General features: G+C 45.5%; 1 long non-coding RNA gene across 1 annotated transcript in view; it reads left to right on the forward strand.

Annotated features, from left to right (window-relative positions):
• Positions 1-5193: 5193 nt before the first annotated feature.
• The window catches only part of LOC131816788 (uncharacterized), a 29258-nt gene continuing 8386 nt past the window's right edge, over positions 5194-26065 (forward strand). The window contains exons 1-2 of the long non-coding RNA XR_009348180.1: positions 5194-6392; positions 8108-8232. This is a non-coding gene — a long non-coding RNA (uncharacterized LOC131816788). The remainder of the gene's footprint in view (positions 6393-8107; positions 8233-26065) is intronic.

The following is a 26065-nucleotide window of genomic DNA, read 5'->3' on the forward strand; positions in this document are numbered from 1 at the left end:
CTAAATAAATGGAGAGATATGCCATGTTCATGGGTTGGAAGACTCAATATTAATATTAACATTTAATATCTAAATAATTAAGTTAAATGCTAACATATATATATATGTTATATATATATATATATATATATATATATATATATATTTTTTTTTTTTTTAGATTTTATTTATTTATTTGACAGAGATCATAAGCAGGCAGAGAGGCAGGTAGAGAGAGAGGAGGAAGCAGGCTCCCTGCTAAGCAGAGAGCCTGATATGGGGCTCGATCCCAGGACCCTGGGATCATGACCTGAGCAGAAGGCAGAGGCTTTAACCCACTGAGTCACCCAGGTGCCCCTAACATTTATATTAATATATTGATCCCATAACCCTGAGATCATGACCTGAACCGAAATCAAGAGTCGGATACTTAACTCACTGAGCTACCCAAGTGCCCCCAGTATCCGTACACACCCATCAGAATGACTACAATGGAAAAGACTGACCATATTTCCTGTTGGTGAGGAGGGGAGCTCAGAAACTGGTGGGAACATCACGCGTGCACCCACTCTGGAAGACATTTTGGCAAGTTCTCTTAAAGCGGAGCATCTACTCACTAGATCTCCCAGGAATGAAAGCATACTTCCTCAAAAAGAACTGTATACAAATGTTCATAGCATCTTTATTCAAAAACAGCCCCAAGCTGGAAAGGATCCAAGCGTCCATTCACACGTGAATGAACCGGGGTATACCCATACAATGGAATTCTGCCCAGCAACCAGACGGAATGAGATACTGAAACACATGACAATGTGGTTGAATCTGGAAAACATTTGGTGAGTAAAAGGAGCACAGAAGTGCGCACGGCATACGACCCCGTTTCCATAAAACTTCGAACAGGCAAAATTAATCCATAGTGACAATAAGCAGAGGAGGGGTTACCTGGGGTCACCAGGAGGGAAAGGCTGCCAAGGGCACAGGGGTCTTTTGTTCAAAACCTTGACTGGGGGTGCTGGTTACAAGGGTGCATACATTTGTCAAAACTCTTCGAACTGTATCCTTAAGTCAGTGCATTTTATCCTGTGGAAATAATACCTCGGGGAGCCCGATGCGGGGCTCAATCCCAGGACCCAGAGATCATGACCTGAGCCAAAGGCAGATGCTTAACCATCTGAGCCACCCAGGTGCCCTTAAATAATTAAAATCTTAAAAAGAAGAAAGAAAAGGAGCAGCAGCAGCCACCGCCAAGGCCCACAGAGTGCACTTAGGAAAGCTTCAGACGGGGAAGAGGGAGAACCACCCAAAGCAAGAACTAGAAATCTCAACAAAGGCACCAAGGAAGAAAAGCATGGAGCCTTTTTGAAAGATGGTTTCCTGGGACGCCTGGGTGGCTCCGTTGGTTAAGTGTCTGACGTTTGATCTCGGCTTAGATCTTGATCTCAGCGTCGTGAGTTCAAGCCCCCCCCCCCAAAAAAAAAGATGGTGATCTAATATGTTCAGTTAGAGCAGAGTTAAGTCAGAGAGAAGAAATGAAGCGACACTGAGCGGGGAGTCAGGGACCAAAATGCACAGATGAATGAAGGCCAAAACAAAGTGACCCTGGGGAGTCCCTGGAGGTTCCTGAGCGGGTCCCAGTATCTTAAGAGGGTAGAGAATGGATCGGGGGAAAGGAAAGAAATTATAAGCAGAAAAAGTAGAAGAAAATTATAGTAATCTTTTTGCCGGGATGAGTCTCTAGACAGAGGCAGCATGGTAGCCATGGGAACAAAGGGATGGATGCTTCCTGCTGCCAAGTTCAGAACCAGCATCAGAAAGAGCTAAGAGGGTGCCCAAGGTTCAGGTTGAGGGTGAGCTGAGGAGTTCGCTGCCCTTCCAATTCCTCCAACACCATATTCATTAGCTGTGCTTTCCACCGAAAACACAATGGGGTGGATGGTACTCAGTTGAGTTGCTGTGCCCAAAGGGAACTATCTGATGGACTGATGTTCAGCTGGAGGGAGGTTTTTAATAACAAGCTTCAGGGTTCCATCCTTGGTGGGTCCTAATCAATATTTTTATCAATGACTTACACCAGGGGGGCAGACCGGGATTCAACACAAGTTTACATGATAAGAGTTGTATAAAAAACAAAAATGGAACAGGCTGCCCTGAGGGGCAATGAGCTCCCCGGCACTGCACGGATCCAAGCAGAGGCTGGGAAATTATAGAGATAATACATTAGGTAGCAAATAAGAGATAACCTTTACCTGTGTCTTCTAACCCTGAGAGACAAGGAGATAAGGAAATCCAGCAGCTACTACACATGAAAAGATGGTCAGTCCAGGGTCACCTGGGCGGCTCAGTGGGTTAAGCCTCTGCCCTCGGCTCAGGTCATGATCCCAGGGTCCTGGGATCGAGCCCCGCATGGGGCTCTCTGCTCAGCAGGGAGCCTGCTTCCCTTCCTCTCTCTCTGCCTGCCTCTCTGCCTACTTGTGATCTCTCTCTGTCAAATAAATAAATAAAAATCTTAAAAAAAGAAAAGAAGAATAGATGCTCAGTCCCACTTAGAACAGACTACCCCAAGAGAAGAAAGTTTGGAAGGTCTTCACCACCCGACTTCAAGGTTTATAAAACTACAGTCATTGAGGCAATGTGGTATTGACCCTGTAATAGAAAATCCAAAAATAGATTTAGATATACATGGCCAATTGATTTTTGAGAAGGCTGCAAAGGGTTCGGTGGAAAAAAGGTAGTCTTTTCAACAGACTGCACCGGAAAAATCAAACCATCAGATTAAAAAAAAGAAGAACTTGGAGACACAGCTTGCACTCTATACAAAAATTAACTAAAAATGGATCCTACACCTAAATGTAAGACTGTAAGGAAAGATAGGAGACAAACTCGGTGACTTTGGTTTAGATCTCTTTAATACCAAAAGCACAAGCCACAAAAGAAAAAAAATATTAGGTTGGAACTGAGTGGCTGAGGACAAGAGCAGGCGGGGAGAAACTGGACTGTATCTATTTTTGTACCTTTTGATTTTCAAAGCATGTGAATGTATCAAATGGATCTTTAGAAAGTTAGCAACCTGTCACTTCTGGATATATGTCCAAATGAAGTGAAAACAGGGACTCCAACACCCATGCGAACACGTACGTTCATAGCTGCATTATTCACAATCGCCAAGAGAATTGGCGAGACACTTGGGAGCAACCCAAGTGTCCATCCAGAGACAAATCGATGAATAAAATGTGATTCACACATACAAAGGAATATTACTCAGCCTTAAAAAGGAAGACTATGCCGCTATTTGCTACGACACAGATAAACCTTAATGACCTTACACTAAGGACAGACGTTGTAGGATTCCCCTTATTGAGGTTTCTGGAGTGAGCAAACTCATACAGGCAGCAAGTAGAATGGTGGCTGCAGGGACCTGGGGGCAGGAGGGGGAGTGAGAATGTAGTGCTAACGGGCACAGAGTTTCAGTTTGGGCAGATGCAAGAGTTCTGGAGCCAGACTGGTATGGATGGCTGCACAACAGTGTTAATGGACTAAATTGGTTAAAATGGTCAATTTTTTGTTAAGTGTATTTTACTACAATAACAAAAAATCACTAACTTCTGATTCTGATTTAGCTGTTAGCTTTGGCTTACCTGACTGGACGATATTCTCCCCTTTAAGGATATCGATGCTCTTTTAAACACACCTTTGATTTTCTCTCCAGTGTATATCTTTTCCCAGGATCTCCCACTATTTTCTGTTCACCTCCCTACTAAGGAATATTGCTGTCATGCACCTCCTTCTCAAAAGGATCCTGAAATTAAGAAAACTGGGTTCATATAATTATGCTGAGATTTCTGGTTTCCAAAAGGATGCCTGAAGCCCTGAAAGGGTCTCCTTTCCTTGGACACCCCCCAACTTCCCCACCACTCGGGTCTCTGGGGCTAGGGAAACACAAAGCAATCAGCGTCTGATGGGCCCAGCTTGAGGCAGGCATCCCGGCGGCTCTAAAGCCGGCCCTTACCCTACTTGCTGCGCCACGTGACCAGCACTGTTTACTACTGTCTCAGCAGCCACAGGCATAGCTTATCATTACACAAACCCCTGATCACCAAACCACACATGCTGGCTGGCGGGTCAGTTCCGGAAGAAAAACATTCCTGCTACAGCTTTGGCCTACCCTTTAGTTCACCTGTGCTACTAAGAAACCGATCCAGGCTTGGAAACCAGGGTTCAAACAATAGTTTTAAAGGAGGCTAGCTTCTAGGTAAAGAAAGACACTCTCAAGGAAACACCACTGAGACAATAACACGATAAAAAATACTGACACACATTTACCAGTGGAGAAGTGCCAACCATGACCTGGAACCTTCTCATTTGGACACCAGCAATGGATTTCGAGGCTGTGTCTTTCCAGCTCGGACTGGTTGTAAGAGCTCATCCTCCACTCACCAGGTAAGGGTCAAGAAAGCCTCCCATGTAGGTAGTATTTACATTAGCGCCCACCCCTTCCCTATAGAAATGGTTTCCCGAGCCCAGCATTTGGGAAGGAGCAGTGGGGAAGAACCAAAAGGATCGTGACCTTCACTTCTCATTAGTTCGGTAGGAGTTAAGCTTTCCAAAAGGCTGATTCTCAACACTTGGAGCTGGCACTCCCTAGCAACTCCTCAAAATAGAAATGTGAAGGGCTTTCTGTTTTCTTCCATCTCACCGCCCAGCCCTGGCTCTCCCGGTCTAATCTTCTGATGTCGGGTCACCACAAAAACAAGGGGCAGGGTAGGGGATGGGGAAGTTCAAGGGCAGTTAACTCTCAATTATTTGGCAGCTGATTATCAAGGGGATGATTTGTACTTCGCCTCCCTAGTGAAGGCACTGCTCCTTGGTATCCACCAGTTTCTCTATTTGAAGTTGTAACAAAAAGAACCAGTGAACAAGGAAATTAAAGCTAACACACCAGCTAAAATGAGACTTCAGAGAATTTGTGGATTTTATTTGAACATGCTGCCCCTGTTCCAGGGTTAATAATAGGCTACATTCTGATGTGTTCTGATTTGTAGAGTGATTTGCAAACTTTTTTATTCCAAGCACCATTTTTACTGGATTCTAGATGATGAACTTATACCTGTGTCATTGCATTTTTTAAAAAATTGTAAACTACCTCTTAGAATAGACCTCTTAGAATACTAAGGTCAGCCCTTCTTTTGCCAAGATTACAATAAAGACACACCAGAATGGCATTTCTTCTTCCTTCCGTGGTTCTCAAGCTCCTTCTGCCTCCACACTGTTATTATACAAAACCCACCCCCATTAATAACACTACAACATTACAATTGTCCCCCCCAAAATGGAGGACTCCCTGCCTTTCTGCCCTCTCAAATGAGAATCACTGAAATCATTTCACCCCCAAATATATAGAAAGACCACAATAAATATTAATACAAGAAACCAGCCAGGGAACTACATGCTGGTTACTTACATATAAGGAATGCAAAAACCTAGTAAGTGCTAGCCCCCCGTGCTATATATATACCTAGAGACAGAGAGCCTCCACATCCTATCTCTAATGCAAGAGATCACTCTACAAGAAGCTCAGAGAAGTTAAGGAACTTGACTTCTCAGTCATACCTAGAAAACAACTGATCCGGTGGACAAAGAACTTGTGAATCTGGACTTCAGAGTTCCAGTCCTGGCTCCAGGTGACTCTGGCCCTGCCCTCTTTGCCTCCCCCAAAGTTATTCTCCGCCTTCGTGAAATAAAAACGTAAAAACTCCTCCCTCCCCACTTCCACCAGTCCCAGAAGACCCGGGGGATGGCTGAAGCATGTGGCTAAAGCTGCGTGTGTTGGACAAAGCATGAGAAAACGCTGATCTCCTCTGATGCAAAAATCACAGGCTTGCAGGAAAACTAGATTCCGTACAAAGCTCCCTCCTTTTTTCCCCTAGAGCCACACAAAAACTCGGAAGCGAGGGTGGGCTGTAGCAGCACGTGACCAAACCGACGAACACGCCGAAGGGCAGCCCGTGGTTCCACACCAATGAAAGGAGGGCAGGGTTTCCCTGGCATCTGGCCCCGGGCAGCCGGCAGGGGCTCGCACGGCGCCACGCGGGGGGCTGCCAGACCGGACTTTAGGGGTGTGCGGCAGGGGAAGGACGGCACAGCGCACAGCACATCAGTCGGTTTGCAGGATGACAAGTGTGTTCCTACAGTTGCTTCTAAGGAGTCTTTAAACGTTTGTGGAAATACGGAAGGAAAAAAAAAAAAAAAAAAAAAAGGCAGGGCGCACTCCGACTGCTCCTTCGCCGCTCAGGTTTAAGGCCCTTCGGCTCCATCCGGCCGGACAGGGTCAGCACGAGGGCCCGGGCAGCAGCTGAGAGCTCGCAAGGGGCACAACGGTCTGAACTGGGGCGGGGGGTGCGGGACCCCAGAGACCTGTAAGTATGCTGGGCGTCGGCGCTGGAAGCCCCCTGAACCAGGGCCCAGACACCACAACCTTGGGACAGGGATTCATTGTTGGCAGGAGGGTTCGATCTGACGTGGGACCCCCAAGGGGCCAAGCCGGGCCCCAAGGGCAGGTGTGAGCACCTGGGGAAAGGAAACGGCCAGGAGCTGGAGGCCAGAGCCCGTCCCTTGACTCCCCGTTCGAAGAGATCCCCCGGGGCCATTTCTTGGGTGCAGACCCCAGACTCCTCTCTCCTTGGCCAAGCATCCGGAGGGCGTGGGAGGCCGAGCCCCATGTCCCCTTGCTTCCCTGCTCCCCTTGCTTCGGGCCACGGGCCTTCTCGTACTTACCGGGGCCCGGGGGGCTGTCTTCCTCTCCCGCGTCCTCTTCCCTCCCTGCCCCCTCCTCACTTCGCGTCCCCTCCTCCAGGGGCCGCGGCCATGTCCTTTGCTGGCAACTCTAAGGGGGCTTCCCTCCCTTCTCTGACAACCAAGACGCCGCTAGCAGGCTAAAGTTCTGGACGCCGATTGGTGGGAATCCGAGACGGGTGGAGAGTCCTGGATTCTTATTGGCTGTGGGGCGCGCTAGGCTGTAGCTGAAACAGTCCCTCTGGGAGACTGGCGGAATTAAAGGCCGAGTGAGAAGGGCGGGAGAGTAGGGACCCACTGTCCCTCCATGGGTGTGTTACTCTGATGCTTTCAGGTGCAGAGGTCCTGACGAGAGGCGAAGGCAACGGCTTCCACCTCAATTACTTTTCCTATACTAAAAAGAACCGCGCCCAAGCCGCCTTTTTTCTTTTTAAAATCAGCCCTTTTGTAGAACGCCAGTATCTCCCACTTCTTCTAAGCGCCCCTCTTGTTGCTGTGAGCAAACGTCTAGGGACACCTAGCTTAGACACCTCGGAGAGCGTCCCTCGGGGACTAATACTGCAGCCAAACCAAAGCTGGAGAACCTAAGGCAATACTTCAGTTTTCCCTTCAGCTCAGCTGTACTCTAAAGGGAAAAACAAGTTTAAAAAAAAATTTTTTTTTCTAGATAATTAGAGAAATCGCTTGGGAGCGCTCTCTTGGGAAAACAAAACAAGCCTGTGTCAGTATTTACTTCAGTTTTCCCAGAGATGGAAATCTGGAGACTTGGTTTTTTGCGTCTTGTTTTTCAATCTGTTTATAAAATCGGAAGGGGGTCATGGCTGGCCCTGGGAAGGAAGAGTCCCTTTCCCCTATTAATGAATTTAATTATGTCATTTTCAGCTGAACAGGAAGCTATTTTGGTATCTAATCTTGTATGTTTCAACAGTTGTAGGAGTGCTTAGAACAGTGATAGAATCATGTCACCTTTCCGCACGCAAAAATCTGCAGTTTATCTTTGCAAATGGGTGTATCTCTTTACAGGGCGATCTCTGAGAGCTCTCTGCCGGACATTCAAAGTCCCTCATAAATCAACTCAGACATATGTTTCCAGGCTATTTCCCCACAGGCTAAGCTATTCCTGTAGCCACATAAATTGACCATCTCCTAAATGCTCTAATCTGTGCATCTGGGGCCCTCCACCTCTGCACTTTTGCCCAAGAGGTTCCTACCCTTTGAAGATTCCTAACTACCAATAAAACCAACCTTCAAATACATGGCCATGCTGAAAATTCACCTCCAATGCTCTCTGCCCCAAAGCCTTCCCTGGCTTTCAGTCATTGAAATTCTCTCTCTGCAGTGCTATGTCTCTTTGTGTCTCCATCGCCACCTTCACAAAAGGAATTTTATAAGACCTGAAACACCCTAAAGGCAGCTGACTTATCCTGGCAGACCCCACAGCACCTCACTCCAAGCCTGTACCAGGTAAATGTTTGCTGGATTGAACTGGCCAATTGCCTGTGCCATGTGTCTGTCTTTCCCCTTCATCCCCAAAGGTTTCCATGGCTACAATGGAAGGTAAACAAATGTAACATAGTCATCCTGCCCTGCTCCACCTTGTACCCCAGTCGCCTCTGGCCACACTCGTTTCTCTGCTCCACTGGGTTTTAGGACAATGACTCAACAAACTTAAACTCTGTGCCTACCAGTTTCAGAGGCTGTGCTACGGTCCTCCACCCTCTGACCATCCCCTCTGTCCATACCTCCGGCCATAAAACGTTGCTGAAGAAGTAAATCCAATCAAGTCAAGACAGGCCAGTGCACCTAGTCTGAGTGCACTCTGGCAAGACTTTCTGCAGCTCTGAGGTCCCTGTGGCCATGTCTTGATGGCTGTCTAGCAAATCCTTTATTTTTCTGGAGCCTCTTCTGTCTCCGTACGAAAATAACCTTGAGGCAAGGGGCACCTTGGTGGTTCAGTCGGTTAAGTAGTCAACTCTTGATTTCAGCTCAGATCATGATCTCAGGGTCGTGGGCTCACTTTGGGCTCTGTGCTCTCCGTGGAGCTGGCCTGAGATTCTCTTTCTCCCTCACCGTCTGCCCCTCCCCCTCTCTCAAATAAATAAATAAATCTTTAAAAAAATAATAAGCTCAATGCAGAAACCAAGGCCTTCCAGTGGAGATTTCTCACCTACTTCTATTTCTTCCTTAATGTTCCTCCAAAAAACACAGACCCCCTCTTCTTTTCCCCATGGATAGCCTCAGTCCCTCCCGCCCCCCTCAGCCTCACATACTATCTCCCATCCCCAGGCCTCGGCATATCCTGCTCACTGGGCCTGAAATGCCTCTCCCCTCCTTTCTTCCTGGCTAACTCCCTATCACCCTTGATGATGGTCCTCTCTGTTTGCTCCTCATTCCCTCAGATAACTGTATCACTTCCTTACCACGTCGTTTTTTGTCTTTGACAGGAAGATAGTAATAATAATTCATTATTATATATATAATATATATGTTACACATATATCCATATGTGTATATGAAATATACACATGTAATTCATATGTGTATGTGAAATATATATATATATGTATATATATACTTCAACTTAAGGGGAACCTGGGTAGTACAATACGTTAAGCATCTGACTTTTTCTTTTAAGATTTTATTTATTTATTTGACAGAGATCACAAGTAGACAGAGAGGCAGGCACAGAGAGAGGGAAGCAGGCTCCCTGCTGAGCAGAGAGCCCGATGCGGGACTCTATCCCAGGACCCTGAGATCATGACCAGCCGAAGGCAGAGACTTAACCCACTGAGTCCCCCAGGTGCCTGAGCATCTGACTTTTGATTTTAGCTCAGGTCATGATCTTGGGGTCATGGCCTCAAGCCCCAAGTCAGGCTCTGGGCTCAGGAGAAAGTCTCCCTCTGCCCCCCACCAAATAAATAAATAAATATTTTTAAAAAATAAAAACTGCCTGGGTGGCTCAGTTAGTTGAGCTTTTGCCTTTGGCTCAGGTCATGATCTCAGGGTCCTGGGATCGAGCCTTCTGTCAGGCTCCCCACTCAACGTGGAACCTCTTGTCTCTCTCCCTCTGCCACCCGGCTTGTGCTCTCTCTCTCAAATAAATAAAATCTTTTAAAAATAATTAATAAATATTCGAAAAATTAAAATTACGATAAAACTAGAATGCCTGGCTGGCGCAGTCAGGAGATCATGTCACTCTTGATCTCAGGGCTGTAAGTTTGAGCCCCACATTGGGTGTACAGATCACTTAAATAAATAAAAATCTTTATTTTTATTTTTTTTAAAGATTTCATTTATTTACTTGACAGAGAGAAATCACAAGTAGTCGGAGAGGCAGGCAGAGAGAGAGAGAGGGAAGCAGGCTCCCCGCTGAGCAGAGAGCCCGATGTGGGACTCGATTCCAGGACCCGGAGATCATGACCCGAGCTGAAGGCAGCGGCCCAATCCACTGAGCCACCCAGGCGCCCCATAAATAAAAATCTTTTTTTTTTTTTTTTTAATTTTAAAGATTTTATTTATTCATTTGACAGAGAGAGATCACAAGTAGGCAGAGAGGCAGGCAGAGGGAGAGGGGGAAGCAGGCTCCCTGCTGAGCAGAGAGCCCGATGTGGGGCTCGATCCCAGGACCCTGGGATCACGACCTGAGTCAAAAGCAGAGGCTTTAACCCACTGAGCCACCCAGGCGCCCCAATAAAAATCTTTTTAAAAAATTACAATAGGGGCGCCTGGGTGGCTCAGTGGGTTAAACCTCTGCCTTCGGCTCAGGTCATGATCCCAGGGTCCTGGGATCGAGCCCCACATCGGGCTCTCTGCTCCGCAGGGAGCCTGCTTCCCTTCCTCTCTCTACCTGCCTCTCTGCCTGCCTGTGATCTCTGTCTGTCAAATAAATAAATAAAATCTTTAAAAAATTTTTTTAAATTACAATAAAGAAGATCTATCATGCCATAAATACTAATAGTAGTAGCAATAATGATCATGTGTGAATATCCACAGTCTCTACTTTTCCTTTCACCTGCTAAGGAAGGTTCTGTCTGTGCCTATTAGGTTCCCAGATCATCAGAATAATAGGAAAAAGGTAGGATTGAAGGGCCAAGTCTTGAATAATTTGGTTTACTTTGGATAGGAAGAGGAATTTCCAGCTGATGAGAGCAGATGGGTTTTTGTTGTTGTTTTTGTTGTTTTAAAAGATTTATTTGAGAGAGAGAGAGAGCACAAGAGGGGAGAAGGTCAGAGGGAGAAGCAGACTCCCCGCAGAGCTGGGGACTTGATCCTGGGACTCCAGGATCATGACCTGAGCCGAAGGCAATCACTTAACCCACTGAGCCACACAGGCATCCCAAGAAGGTTTCTTATAAATCATCTATGTAATTCCCCCTTTGGCATCTTCCTCAAGAGATTGCAATGAGATTTGAAGTTGCTTTGCAGGGTTCCTGGGTGGCTCAGTGGGTTAAAGCCTCTGCCTTCCGCTCAGGTCATGATCTCAGGGTCCTGGGATCGAGCCCCACCTCGGGCTCTCTGCTCAGCAGGGAGCCTGCTTCCTCCTCTTTCTCTGCCTGCCTCTCTGCCTACTTGTGATCTCTGTCTGTCAAAGAAATAAATAAAATCTTAAAAAAAAATGAAGTTGCTTTGCGATTATTTTTAGATGCCAACTAATATTTCTTCGCATGTGATTCTGTATAGAGACTGGACATATCTGTCACTAGGCTTCGTATAGGTAATAGCATTATCTATTTGCGTGTCATTTCTCTTCCTGGGAGTCCCTCGAGTCCAAGGACTGCGTCTTATTCATCTTTGTGTCACTATTGATTAACGAAGTGCCTGGCACACCGCAGATGTCTGGTAAATGTTTGTGGAATAACTGAGCTGCTGTTCAATTATCCTTTCTCTAGCACCTTCATTTGCCTCTTTCTTTCGGCTCCTTTTTCCCCCCAGCTGTATAAACACTCATAGTTCTCTCCTTAAAACAGAAGGGGAGGGGCAGGCGAGGGAAAAGAGAAGGAGAAGGGGAGCCCTTCCACACCAAATGGTCTGGTCCCTGTGACACTCCTCTGCTATTTAGCTATTGAATCTGCCGGCAAGAAGCTGCTTCTCCTTCTCCAGTGTGATGTCTCTTCTATACTCACCAGCGTAGTAACACCTAGTGACTTCACCGGAGCTGTGACAGCCGACAGACAACCACTGACTGCTACATGTTTTGTGACCCTGTGGAATATTTAAGAGATGCCGCTGAAAATTTCAATGTCATTTGTCACTTGTCAATATCATTGAGAAACTTGCTTCAAAGGTTAAATCAGCCTGGAACAAACCCCTTTGGAAACTGACCAATGACATCCTATCGTAAGTCGCTAATATTCTAATGGACGAGACAAGGTGTTACACAGATAAAGAATTCCATCATCAGAAGCGTGTGAACCAGCTTCACTAGTGGGCTCCGAGCATCTTGGGCGGCTGGGGCAGGCTTTCCTCAAGAAGTAATATTTAGGCTGAAATCTGAAGGATGACTACAGGTTAGCCGGATGAAGGGAATGAAAACAGGCACCGCAGAGGGGGAGGAGGCATGTGACAGGAGACCAAGGAATTGAAGGGGATTCCTGCCCGAGCGGATCAGAGAAGGGAGAGTGCAGAGTGCTGGGGACAAAGCAGGAGGCATGGGGGGGGGGGGATGTGCATAATAGCTCCTGCGGGGTCTTCTGCAACACATCGCAGATGTTGAGATTTTATTCTAAGGACACTGAAAAGCTCTTAGAAGGTTGTTTTGTTTTTGTAAGTAATCTCTATCCTCGATGTGGGGCTCAAACTCACGACCCCGAGGTCAAGAGTTGCATACTCTACCCACTGAGCGAGTCAGGCATCTCTCTTGGAGGGTTTTAAACAATAGCGTACCATGGTCTGATTGGCACTTGTTAAAATACTCATTTTGGGGGCACCTGGGTGGCTTAGTCAGTTAAGCAGCTGCCTTCAGCTCAGGTCATGATCCCAGGGTCCTGGGATCAAGCCCTGCATGGGGCTCCCTGCTCAGCGGGAAGCCTGTTTCCCCCTCTCCCTCTGCCCCTGCTTGTGCTCCCTCTCTCACTGTGTCTCTCTCTGTCTGATAAATAAAATCTTAAAAAAAAAAAAAAAGTAGGTGTACTGAAGGGATTATTAGCAGGTAGAGTAGGCAAAAGGTAGTGATTGATGGGACATAAGATCTGCGGAGAAAGAGAAGTGTTGACTCCGAGGTCTCTTCACCCTGAACCTCATACAGTGTCAGTTCTCATGCCAAGGTACTTCTGTTCAGCTCCAAAAGCCTCAAAATGGCCAATTTAGAGCAAATCACTGAAGAAACCATCCTCCAGAAAACATTCTTGACTGTTTACAAGACTTCACAGTCTTCTAGATGCAGATCTGAGACATGAGTCAGAGAGCCTAAGGAACTCCGCAGGGCTGACACAGGTTTTGAACACATTCCTCCCCCTGCACGGATCATCCCCCCTCCTGGTGCTGGCCTTTACACCCAACCATTTGTTTAAAGGCAGCAGGATGAGGGGCGCCCGGGTGGCTCACTGGGTTGAGTATCTGACTCTTGATTTCGCTCAGGTCTCTGTCTCAGGGTCCTGAGATTGAGCTCTGCATCAGGCTATGCACTCGGCACGGAGTCTCCTTGCGCCCCCCCCTCTTTCCCAACCCTCACTCTCTTTTTTTCCTCTCCTCTCAAAATTTTTATTTTTTATTTTTTTAAATATTTATTTATTTATTTGACAGATCACAAGTAGGCAGAGCAGCAGGAAGAGAGAGAGGAAGGGAAGCAGGCTCCCCGCTGAGCAGAGAGCCCGATGTGGGGCTCGATCCCAGGACCCTGAGATCATGACCTGAGCCGAAGGCAGAAGCTTTAACCCACTGAGCCACCCAGGTGCCCCTTTTAATAAAATCTCTTTAAAAAGATTTTATTTCCTTATTTGAGAGCATGCAAGCGGGAGCAGGGGGAGGGGCGGAGAGAGAGGGAGAAGCAGACTCCCTGCTGGGTAGGGAACCCATCCCAGGACCCTGGAATCACCACTGAGCCGAAGACAACACTTAACCGACTGAGCCATCCAGGGGCTCCTCAAATAAAATCTTAAAAAAAAAAAAAAGAGAAAGTAAAGGTGGCAGGATCAAATGGTGATTGTTGAAGATTCCCTGAGCTGAAGTTCCTTTAACTTGGACTGAACACTTCAATCAGAATTAGAATCCCTTGCCAGAAATCAATGTTGGGATCCACATCCTGCCAATGGTTAAATTTCTCTGTGGTGTCAAAGTTCCAGACAGACTTCCAGGCACTCCCAGGCTCTTTGAAAGGATGAACCAGAGCATCAGAGAACATGAGCACACAATTCACACAAGAAGAAACTGAACATTAGGAAATAGTTTTTTGGAGAAAGGGTTGGAGCTCACTCATAAGCAAAGAACATTAAATTAAAACTGACACAGAGGTGCCATTTCTCACCTATTCCATTAGCTACAATAATAAAATTTAATAATGTGTTGAAATTTGTATGTGCATACAGTATTTTTTATTGTAATGTATATTGTTACAATATCTTGCTAGTCAACCTGGCCATGAAATGATCAACTCTCTGTTTTAATTATCTCTTTCTATGGTAATACAGCCCAAGCTGTGGGTAGGCGAGTACACCTTAAACTTACACAGTGTTAGGGTGCCTGGGTGGTTCAGTCAGTCAGGCATCTGCCATTGGCTCAGGTCATGATCCTGGGGTCCTTAGCAAGGAGCCTGCTTCTCCCTCTCCTTCTGCTGCTCCCCATGCTTAGGCTCTCTCTCAAAAAAAAAAAAAAATTGTTTTAAATTTTATTTATTGGGACACCTGGGTGGCTCAGTCGGTTAAGCCACTGCTTTCAGCTCAGGTCATGATCCCAGAATCCTGGGATCAAGTCCTGCATCAGGCTCCTTGCTCCGCAGGGAGCCTGCTTCCCTTTCTTCCATCTGCTTGCTTGTACACTCTCTCTCTCTCTGATAAATAAATAAAATCTTAAAAATAAAAAAAATTAAAATTTTATTTATTTATGTGACAGAGATCACAAGTAGGCAGAGAGACAGGCATGGGGTTGGGGGGAAGCAGGCTCCCTGCTAAGCAGAGAGCCCCACACAGGGCTCAATCCCAGGATCCTGGGATCATGACCTGAGCCGAAGGCAGAGGCTTTAACCCACTGAGCCACCCAGGCACCCCTCAGTTTTTTTTTTTTTTTTAAAGTAGGCTCCATGCCCAACATGAGACTTGAACTCACAATCCTGAGAACAAGAATCACATGCCCTTACTAACTGAGCCAGCCAGGTGCCTCTAAAGTTTTAATTTTAAGTAATCTCTACAATCCAGTGTTGGCCTTGAACCCTCAACCCCAAGATCAAGAGTCATGTGCTCCAGTGACTGGGCCAGAGCCAGCCAGTGCCCCCAAGGGCTCTTGGTTCGTTAGTGGGTAGTTCCAACTGCCCTCAGCCTCCTTGACTGGCAGGACCCTTTGCCTCTAAACTGAGTGATATTTTTAGGAGAAGCTGCTCCTTTCATATCTGCAATAAGTCAGAGTGATGTCTCCCTGAGCAAGGCCTTTTCTTAAGCCCTTCAAGTTACTCCCATGGTCCAAGGGAGAACTAACAAAGCAATTTTGACACCTATTTGCCCCTCTAAAGGGTGATCCTGAAACAGAGCGCACAACTTTACAACACAGCATGAACCACTGGCTGCATTCCCTATGAAACACACAAATCTTTGGATGACAAGGAATGTCTGCACAAGACTTTGTTCATGATAGCCCAAATGGGGATAGTCTCCATCATCTGCAGGAGAATGGATAGACAAATGGCATGTCCATACAAGGGAACACCTTACAACAACAAAAAATAAATGAGCCATTGAATACCCATCACAGTATGAATGAATGAATCCCACAGACAGTATGCTGAAGGGAAGAAACCAGATATAAGAGATCACACACAGTGTGACTCCATTTACATGAATTTCTAGGACAGGGATGGGAGGTGAGGACTGACTTCAAAGGGACATGAAGGATGTTTGCGGGGATGAAGCAAATGTTCTGTATCTTGGGCAGATTAAGTGTTACATAGGTTTATATATTTATCAAAACTCATGAAACTATAGGGGGCCTGGCTGTCTGAACTTGTACAGCATGTGACTCTTGATCTCAGGGCCATGAGTTCAAGCCCCATGTTGGGTGTAGAGATTACTAAACAAATAAATAAACTTTAAAAAAAAAAACAAAAAACCTCTTCAAACTATACACTTAAAATCTTTATGTTTTGGGACACCTCGGTGGCTCAGTTGGTTAAGCAGCTGCCTTCGGCTCAGGTCATGATGCCAGCGTCCTGGGATTGAGTCCTGTATCGGGCTCCTTGCTCAGCAGAGAGCCTGCTTCTCCTTCTGCCTCTGCTGCAACTCTGCCTGCCTGTGCTCTCTCTCTCTCTCTCTGACAAATAAATAAATAAATAAATAAATCTTAAAAAAAAAAATCTTCATGTTTTACAGTGACTTTCCAGATAATACAATGACACTAAACTCATATATTTCAATAGTTACTGTGAATGTAATGGGCTAAATGTCCCAATCAAAGGACACAGGGTATCAGATTGGATAAAAAAGCAAGACCCATTGATATGCTGTCTGCAAGAGACTCATTTCAGACCCAAATCCACCTCCAGATTGAAAGTGAAAGGGTGGAAAACCATATATCATGCTAATGGACATCAAAATAAAACTGGGGTAACAATCCTTATATCAAACAAATTAGATTTTAAACCAAAAACTGTAATAAGAGATGAGGAAGGACACTATATCATAATTAAAGAGTCTATCCAACAAGAAGATCTAATAATTATAAATATGTATGCCCCTACTATGGGAGCAGCCAATTATATAAAATAATAACACAGTTAAAGAAACACATTGATAATAATATGATAATAGTAGGGGACTTTAACACCTCACTCACTGCAAGCAGAATATCAACAAAGAAATAAGAGCTTTGAATGACACATTGGATCAGATGGAGTTCACAGATATATTCAGAGCATTCCATCCCAAAACAGAACACACATTCTTCTCTAGTAGGCATGAAACATTCTCCAGAATAGATCACATGATGGGTCACAAATCAGGTCTCAACCAATACCAGGCATCATTCCCTGCATATTTTCAGACCACAATGCTTTGAATTTTGAACTTAATCACAAGAGGAAATTTGGAAAGAACTCAAATATATGGAAGTTAAAGAGCATCCTACTAAAGAATGAAGGTCAACCAGGAAATTAAAGAAGAGTTTTAAAAATTCATGGAAACAAATGACAAGGAAAACAAAACTGTTCAAAACCTTTGGGATGCAGCAAAGGCAGTCCTAAGAAGGAAGTATATAGCAATACAGCCTTTCTCAAGAAACAAGAAAGTTCTAAAATACCCAACCTAACTTTATACCTAAAGGAGTTGGAGAAAGAACAGCAAATAAAGCCTAAATCCAGCAGGAGAAGAGAATTTTTTTTTTAAAGATTTTATTTATTTATTTATTTGACAGACAGAGATCACAAGCAGGCAGAGAGGCAGACAGAGGAGGTGGGGGAAGAAGGCTCCCCACTGAGCAGAGAGCCCAATGTGAGGCCCGATCCCATGACCCTGAGATCATGACCCAAGCCGAAGGCAGACACTTAAATCACTGAGCCACCCAGGCGCCTCAGGAGAAGAGAATTTATAAAGATTAGAGCACAAATCAATGAAATAGAAATCAAAAGAACACTAGAATAGATTAATGAAACAGGTTCTTTGAATTAATAAGATTGATAAAACCCTAGTCAGACTTATCAAAAAGAAAAGAGAAAGGACCCAAGTAAATAAAATCATAAATGAAAGAGGAGAGATCACAAGCAACACCAAAGAAATACAATTATAGTAACATATAATGAGCAACTATATGCCAAAAAATTAGGCAATCTAGAAGAAAGTGATGCTTTCCTACAGACATATAAACTATTGAAACTGAACCAAGAAGAAGTAGAAAACTTGAACAGACCCAAAACCAGCAGGGAAATTGAAGCTGAAATAAAAAATCTCCCAACAAACAGGAGTCCAGGTTCGGATGGCTTCCCAGGGGAATTCTACCAAACATTTAAAGAAGAATTAATACCTATTTTTCTGAAACTGTTTCAAAAAATAGACATGGGGGCCACCTGGATGGCTCAGTCGTCCCAGGATTCTGGGATCAAGCCCTGTATTGGGCTCCCTGCTCTGCAGGAAGCCTGCTTCTCCCTCCTCCACTTCCCCTGCTTGTGTTCCCTCTTTGGCTATGTCTCTCGCTGTCAAGTAAATAAAATAAAAATCTTTAAAATTTAATTTAAAAATATTCTCAATACATTATATGTTAATAAAAAATTTTTAAAAATTCTCACCAAGATACTAGCCAATAGGATCCAACAGTACATTAAAAGGATTATTCACAATGACCAAGTGGGATTTATTCCTGGGCTGCAAGGGTGGTTCAACATTCACAAAGCAATCATTGTGATATACTACATAAATAAAAGAACCATATGATCCTCTCAATAGATTCAGAAAAAGCATTTGACAAAGTTCAGCATCCTTTTCTGATTCAAACTCTTCACAATATAGGGATAGAGGGAATATACCTCAATATCATAAAAGCCATATACAAAGAGCTCACATCATTCTCAATGGGGAAAAACTGAGAGCTTTTCTTCTAAGGTCAGGAACAGGACAGGATGTCCATTATTGCCACTGTTGTACAAAATAATACTAGAAGTCCTAGCCTCAGCAGTCAGAGAGCAACAACAACAACAAAATAAATAAATAAAGGGTATCTGAATCAGCAGAGAAGAAGTTAAACTCTCACTCTTCGCAGATGACATGGTACTCTATGTGGAAAACCCAAAAGTCTCCACCACAAAATTGCCAGAGCTCATATAGGAATTCAGCACAGGGGCAGGATACAAAATCAATGCACAGAAATCAGTTGCATTTGCATACACTAAAAATGATGCAGAAGAAAGAGAAATTAAGGAGTCTATCCCATTTACAATTGCACCAAAAACGATAAGATACCGAGGAATAAACCTAACCAAAGAGACAAAAGATCTGTACTCTGAAAACTATAGAGCACTCACAAAAATTGAAGAAGACACAAAGAAATGGAAAAATGTTCCATGCTCATGGATTGGAAGAACAAATATTTTTAAATTTGTCTATGCTACTTAGAGCAATCTATATGTTCAATGCAATCCCTATCAAAATACCATCAACTTTTTTCACAGAGCTGGATCAAATAATCCTAAAACTTGTATGGAACCACAAAACCAAATAGCCACAGGGATATTGAAAAAGAAAACCAAAGTTGGTGGCATCACAATTTTGGACTTCAAGCTCTATTACAAAGCTGTAATCATCAAGACAGTATGGTACTGGCACAAAAACAGACACATAGATCAATGGAACAAAATAGAGAACCCAGAAACAGACCCGAGGGTCTTTGGTCAACTAATCTTCGACAAAGCAGAAAGAATGTCCAATGCAAAAAACAGTCTCTTCAACAAATGGTGTTGGGAAATTTGGACAGTCACGTGCAGAAGAATGAAACTGGACCATTCTCTTATACTATACACAAAATAGACTCAAAATGGATGAAAGACCTAAATATGAGACAGAAATTCATCAAAATCCTCGAGGAGAACACAGGCCATAACCTCTGTGACCTCGGCCACAGCAACTTCTTGCTAGACACATCTCCAAAGGCAAGGGAAACAAAAGAAAAAATGAACTATTGGGACTCCATCAAGATAAAAAGCTTTTGCACAGCAAAAGTCAACAGAACCAAAAGACAACTGACAACCGACAGAATGGGAGAAGGTATTTGCAAATGTCTTATCAGATAAAGGGCTAGTATCCAAAATCTATAAAGAACTCAACACCCAAAGAACAAATAATCCAATGAAGAAATGGGCAGAAGACATGAACAGACATTTCTCCAAAGAAGACATACAAATGGCCAACAGACACATGAAAAAATGCTCAACATCACTTAGCATCAATCAGGGAAATACAAATCAAAGTCAGAATGAGATACCATCTCACACCAATCAGAATGGCTAAAATTAACAAGTTAGGAAACGACAGATGTTGACAAGGATGAGGAGAAAAGAGAACCCTAGGACAATGTTGTGGGAATACAAGCTGGTGCAGCTACTCTGGAAAACAGTATGGAGGTTCCTCAAAAAGTTGAAAATGGGGATACCTGGGTGGCTCAGTCAGTTAAGCATCTGCCTTCGGCTCAGGTCATGAACCTGGAGTCCTGGGATCGAGTCCCATATCAGGCTTCTTGCTCAGCAAGGAGCCTGCCTCTCCCTCTGCCTGCCACTCCCTCTGCTTGCTCTCTTTCTCTTTCTGACAGATAAATAAAATCTTTTTTTAAAAAGTTGAAAGTAGAGTCACCCTACAACTCAGCAACTGCACTACTGGGTATTTACTCTAAAGATACAAACATAGTGATCCAAAGGGACACTTGCACCCCAGTGTTTATAGCATCAATGTCCCCAGTAGCCAAACTATGGAAAGAGCCCAGATGTCCATCAACAGATGAATGGGTAAAGAAGATGTGGTATAAGGGACTCATGGGTGGCGCAGTTGGTTAAGCATCTGCCTTCAGCTCAGATCATGATCCCGGGGTCCTGGGATCGAGCTCCACATTGGGCTCTCTGCTCAGCAAGGGGTCTGCTTCTCCCTCTGTCTGCTGTTCCCCGCTTATGCTTGCTCTCTGCCCCCACCTATAATAAACAAATAAATAAATGAAATCTCTAAAAACAAAAAAAGACGTGGTATGTGTGTATATATATGCAAATACAATGGACTATGACCCAGCCATCAAAAAAATTAAATCTTGGGGCGCCTGAGTGGCTCAGTGGGTAAAGGCCTCTGCCTTTGGCTCGGGTCATGATCCCAGGGTCCTGGGATCGAGCCCCGCATGGGGCTCTCTGCTCAGTGGGGAGCCTGCTTCCTCCTCTCTCTCTGCCTGCCTCTCTGCCTCCTTGTGATTTCTGTCTGTCAAATAAATAAATCTTTAAAAAAAATTAAATCTTGCCATTTGCAACGACATAGATGGACTAGAAGGTATTATGCTAAGGGAAATAAGTCAGTCAAAGGAAGACAGTATGATTTGACTCATATGTGCAATTTAGGAAACAAAACAGAGGAGCGTAGAGGAAGAGAGGGAAAAAAAGAACAAGACTACATCAGAGAGGGAGACAAACCATAAGAGACTCTTAATCATAGGAAACAAACTGAGGGTTGCTGGAGGGGAGGGAGGTTGCGGGATGGGGTAACTGAGTGATGGCATTAGGGAGGACAAGTGATGTAATGAGCTCTGGGGGTTACATACGATTGAATCACTGAACTCTACCTCTGAAACTAATAATACACTGTATGTTAATTAATTGATTTAAAAGAAAAAAGAAAAATCTCTATGTTTTAGTGTATCTAATTTATCTGCAGGGTAATTTGGCCCCCAAGGTCAATCAGCACTGGCTGAAGACATTTTTGGTTGTCACCGCTGGGGGCTGCTATTGGTACCTGGGGCAGAGAGGTCAGGAAGGCTGCTACCTGTCCTACAATGCACAGGACAGACCCCACAACCGGGAATGATCCGGTCCACAATGTCCATGATGCCAGCAGTGTGTCATCTCACTGATCTTTGGGATTCAGTGTAGGAGGGGGCCTCTATTTTGTCTGCTTTCCAGAAAAAACGAAACAGCAGCTCCTTGACATCTCGATTTTGCAAGCTTACAAACAGCCATTTTTAATCTTCCAGAATAGAAGCCGCATTTCACGGCTTATCTAAGGGAATTGAGACTAACCTCGCTTGCCTGTTGTGATCAGAGAGCCTGGGGGGGTCTCGTGGAGGGAGAGCCTCGGAAAGTCCTGCTAGAGGAGGTTGGAGCGTTTCCTGAGAAGTCAGTATTAATCATCTGAAGGTAAAGGCGATCACCCCGTCCCACAACACTTCTAAATAGAGAAGACTAGACAGTCGGGTTTGCGGGGGCTGGGGCGGGGGGAGTCTGGCTGGCTCAGTCAGAGAAGCACAGGACTCTTGATCTCAGGGTCACGAGTTTGAGCCCCATGTGGGGTGCACTTAAAATAAATAAAACTCAAGGGGCAGCCTGGGTAGCTCAGTTAGTTGGGCAGCTGCCTTCGGCTCGGGTCATGATCCTGAAGTCCTGGGATGGAGTCCCGCATCGGGCTCCCAGCTCCATGGGGAGTCTGCTTCTCCCTCTGACCTTCTCCCCTCTCATGCTCTCTCTCTCTCATTCAAATAAATAAATAAAATCTTTTAAAAATATATAAATAAATAAGTAAAACTCAAAATAAATAAAACTTAAAAGAAAAAAAGGGGAACCTGGGTGGCTCAGTGGGTTAAGCCTCTGCCTTTGGCTCAGGTCATGATCCCGGGGTTCTGGGATCGAGTCCTGCATTGGGCTCCCTGCTCAGGGGGCAGCCTGCTTCTCCCTCTCTCTCTGCCTCTGCCCCCAACACGTGCTCTCTCTCTCTCTCTCAAACAAATAAATAAAATCATTAAAATAAAAAACTTAAAAGAAAAGAAAGACAAGTTTGGGGCGAAGAAAGCTACACTAGTGGAAAATGAACTAGAAAGAGGAGCCCGTGGAGACAGAAAGCCAGAGGCAAGGGTCCAGGTGCCAGCTGCCGAGGCAGCCAGCCATTCTCACCTCCCACTCCAACCCCAGGAACCTTCTCCAGCACTTTATTCCCCAAACACCAACTCCAGACTTCTCTGTCTGGCATCCTGGACTCGGTTTTTTTTTTTTTTTTTTTTCTTTTAAAGATTTTACTTATTCATTTGACAGAGAGAGCAAACAAGCAGAGGGAACTGCAGGCAGAGGGAGAGGGAGAAGCAGGCTTCCCACTGAGCAGGGAGCCCGATGCGATGCGGGGCTAGATCCTAGGACTCTGGGATCATGACCTGAGCTGAACGCGGGTGTTTCATCTACGGAGCCACCCAGGCGCCCCCTTCCAGACTCATTTTTGCACGGCTTCTCAGCACTTCAGGTGTAAATACCATTTCACCAATTACATTTACTGCTCTCTGGAAGCACAGACAATGCCCTCCTGCTCTTAGCTCCTCCAAGATTATCAGTGGTTGTTTATACATACATTTGTGTCCTAACGGTGGCATAAAAAAATGATAGGGAGGACACTGTCTTTGTTTAGGGAAAGACTTGGTACGCGTTTTAAAGAAAGAAGAGGTGCCTGGGTGGCTCAGCTGGTTAAGCATCTGCCTTCAGCTCAGGTCATGATCCCAAGATTTGGGGGTCAAGTCCCACATCAGGCTCCCTGCTCAGCAGGAAGTCTGCTTCTCCTGCCTGCCGCTCCCCTGCTTTTGCTCATTCCATCTCTCTGACAAATAAATTAAAAAATATATATATTAAAGAGAGATGAGACCCCAGATGCCTAGGTCTGCAAGCGCTAAAGCAGTGAGAACACAGCCGAATGCTCTACACTGAAAATTGAACCAAAAACTTGGAGCTGGCGGGGCGCCTGCGTGGCTCATTGGGTTAAGCCTCTGCCTTTGGCTCAGGTCATGGTCTCAGGGTCCTGGGATCGAGCCCCGCATCGGGCTCTCTGCTCAACAAGGAGCCTCCTTTCCTCCCTGCCCCCCACCTGCCTCTCTGCCTACTTGTGATCTCTTGTCTGTCAAATAAATAAATAAAATCTTTTAAAAAATTTTGGAGCTGGGGGACACCTGAACAGCTCAGTCAGCTGAGTGTCTGACTCTTGGTTTCCACTTAGGTCACAGTCTCAGGGACATGGTCTCGATCCTGGGATTGAGCCCCGTGTGGGGTTCCACGCTTTGTGTGTGTGTGGGAGGGGTGTTTGCCTAAGGATTCTTTCCCTCTGCCCCTCCCCCACTCTCTGGTGCTTGCTCTGTCTCAAATAAATAGATACATCTTAAAAAAAAAAAAAAAAAAAAAAAAAACTTTTAGAGCTGGACAAGGAAGAGAGGAGAGAAAGGCTGAGCAACATGAGGGGCATTGGGGCCTGAACTGTGGAAACAGCAGGGCACCTTCTGGAAAAAAATTTCCCTGATAGGACTTTAAAGTTGTTCCTGTTTCTACAGTGTCGATCCCTGCCCCTCCCCAACGCTTCAGGGGCGACATCTGTGTGAGTGGTTGGTTTACTGAGAATTCAGGGGCGAGGGATGGTTCATGTCTCGACTCCAGTGGGACTGTGAGAGAATCCCTGGCTCAAACCAGTCCAGCCAGGAGTGGGGGGACCAGAAGGGACCATGCGAGGGGACTACATCGGTTGACCAGGATGGGGCTCTTTGTCCATGAGCAGTCAGGGCCGGAAGACAGGCTTTCTGAAACACCAACAGTCAACAGTCCTCCAGGTCCACTCCTTACCCTCCTGGAAAGACTTTTCCTTTGGCGGGCTTCTGGGTCACCACTCTGTTCCGGTTCCTCTCCCCACTCCAGGCTCGGCTCACCCCTTCCCAGTCCCCGCCCACTGCCAGGCTGTCTCCTCCTCTGATCAGCCCCCGGATTTCAGAGGAAGGAGAGCCTCCCTCCTCTCTGCTGGGACCTTCTCTAGGCAGGCCCCTGGTCCTTAACACCGGGTGCATTCCGACAACTGCCACATTTCCATCAGTCTAAGGCTCTCCCCTAAACTCCAGGTGCACTTAGCCAATCGCTTACTTGACACCTCCCTTGGATGTCTGAGAACCATCCCAAACTTAAAACATCCAAAAACAAGCTCATGGCCTCTCCCTTCAACAACTTCCTTCTCTCAGCCCTCCCCTTTGCCGAAAGTGGCAGGTGTAACTCCTTCCCATTCCTCAGGACCCAAATTCAACTCTCAGCAAGTCCCATGGGCTCTAACTCCAAATCACAGCCCTGATCGACCCCTTCTCTCATCTCCCACTGTCCCACCCCAGGGCGGGCTCTTACCAAACACTGCTCTCCCGCTGCCATGGCTGACGCCGAGCTAGGCCCCTGCTTCTTCTCCAGCTCCCCTCCGTCGGGTCTCTGCGCAGTAGCCTCGGACACCTTCTCCGACACAAGTGAGAGCGAGTCACTGCCCGGCTGAAACTCCCTGAATGGCCCCGTGAACAGGAAATCCTATTGATTTTGATCATTCCTCTCTTCTCAGCACTTAGCACAGCACCTGGCCCCCATTCATAGGACTTTGATGAGCAAATGAATGACAGCTTTCCCAAGTCTGCTTCCCACAAGAATTCCCACCCGCTTCTGACTTCATGCTTTCCAAGCATCCTTCTTCTTTTTTTTTTTTTTCGTCAAGATTTTATTTATTTATTTGACAGAAAGAGATCACAAGTAGGCAGAGAGGCAGGGAGAGAGAGGGGGAAGCAGGCTCCCTGCTGAGCAGAGAGCCCAATGCGGGACTCGATCCCAGGACCCCAAGATGATGACCTGAGCGGAAGGCAGAGGCTTTAACCCACTGAGCCACCCAAGCACCCTTCCAAGCATCCTTGTGATTTAACCTCCTGAGTACCTCCCAACCAGCTAGGGGTGTCCTGGGAGACACATGTGACCGATAACAATGTCAGTCATCGTTAACCTTTATGTGGGGTTTCCTATGTCCTCTGCACTGTTCTAAATGCTTTGCGTAAGTCACAATAACCCTATGATGAGATAAAGACGAACATTCCCGTTTCAGAGGTGAGAAAGACGAGGCCCAGAGGGTCCAAGTAACTTGCCACAAGGCACACAGCTAATAATTGGTAGAACAGGATTCAAGCCAGGCCCTCTGCCTCCAGAGGCAAGGTTCTCTCTCTTTCTTTTTTCCTTTCTCTTTCTTCCTTCCTTTCTTTCTTTCTTTCTGACAGCTTTATTGAGATATCATTCATGTATCATCCATTCACCCATTTAAAGTATATCATTCAATGCTTTTAGTATATTCACAGAATCGCACAACCCGCACAACAACCAATCATAAAACATTTTTGGGAACCAAAAAAGAAACCCTATCCTCCCTAACAGTCCTGGGCATTTTCCCCCACCTCCGCCCCTGGCCTCAGGCAACCACTAATCTACTTTCTATCTTTATAAACTGTCTATTCTGGACATTTCATATAAGTGGAATCATACAATATGGGATTTTTGTGACCAGCTTTTTCACTTAGCACAATGTTTCCAAGGTCATCCACGTCATAACATGTGTATTTATCATTCCTTTTACTTATATTTTATTTTATTTAAGTAGGCTCCACATCCAGTATGGAGCCCAAC

The sequence above is a fragment of the Mustela lutreola genome, chromosome 15, assembly GCF_030435805.1.
Source record: "Mustela lutreola isolate mMusLut2 chromosome 15, mMusLut2.pri, whole genome shotgun sequence".
NCBI lineage: Eukaryota > Metazoa > Chordata > Mammalia > Carnivora > Mustelidae > Mustela > Mustela lutreola.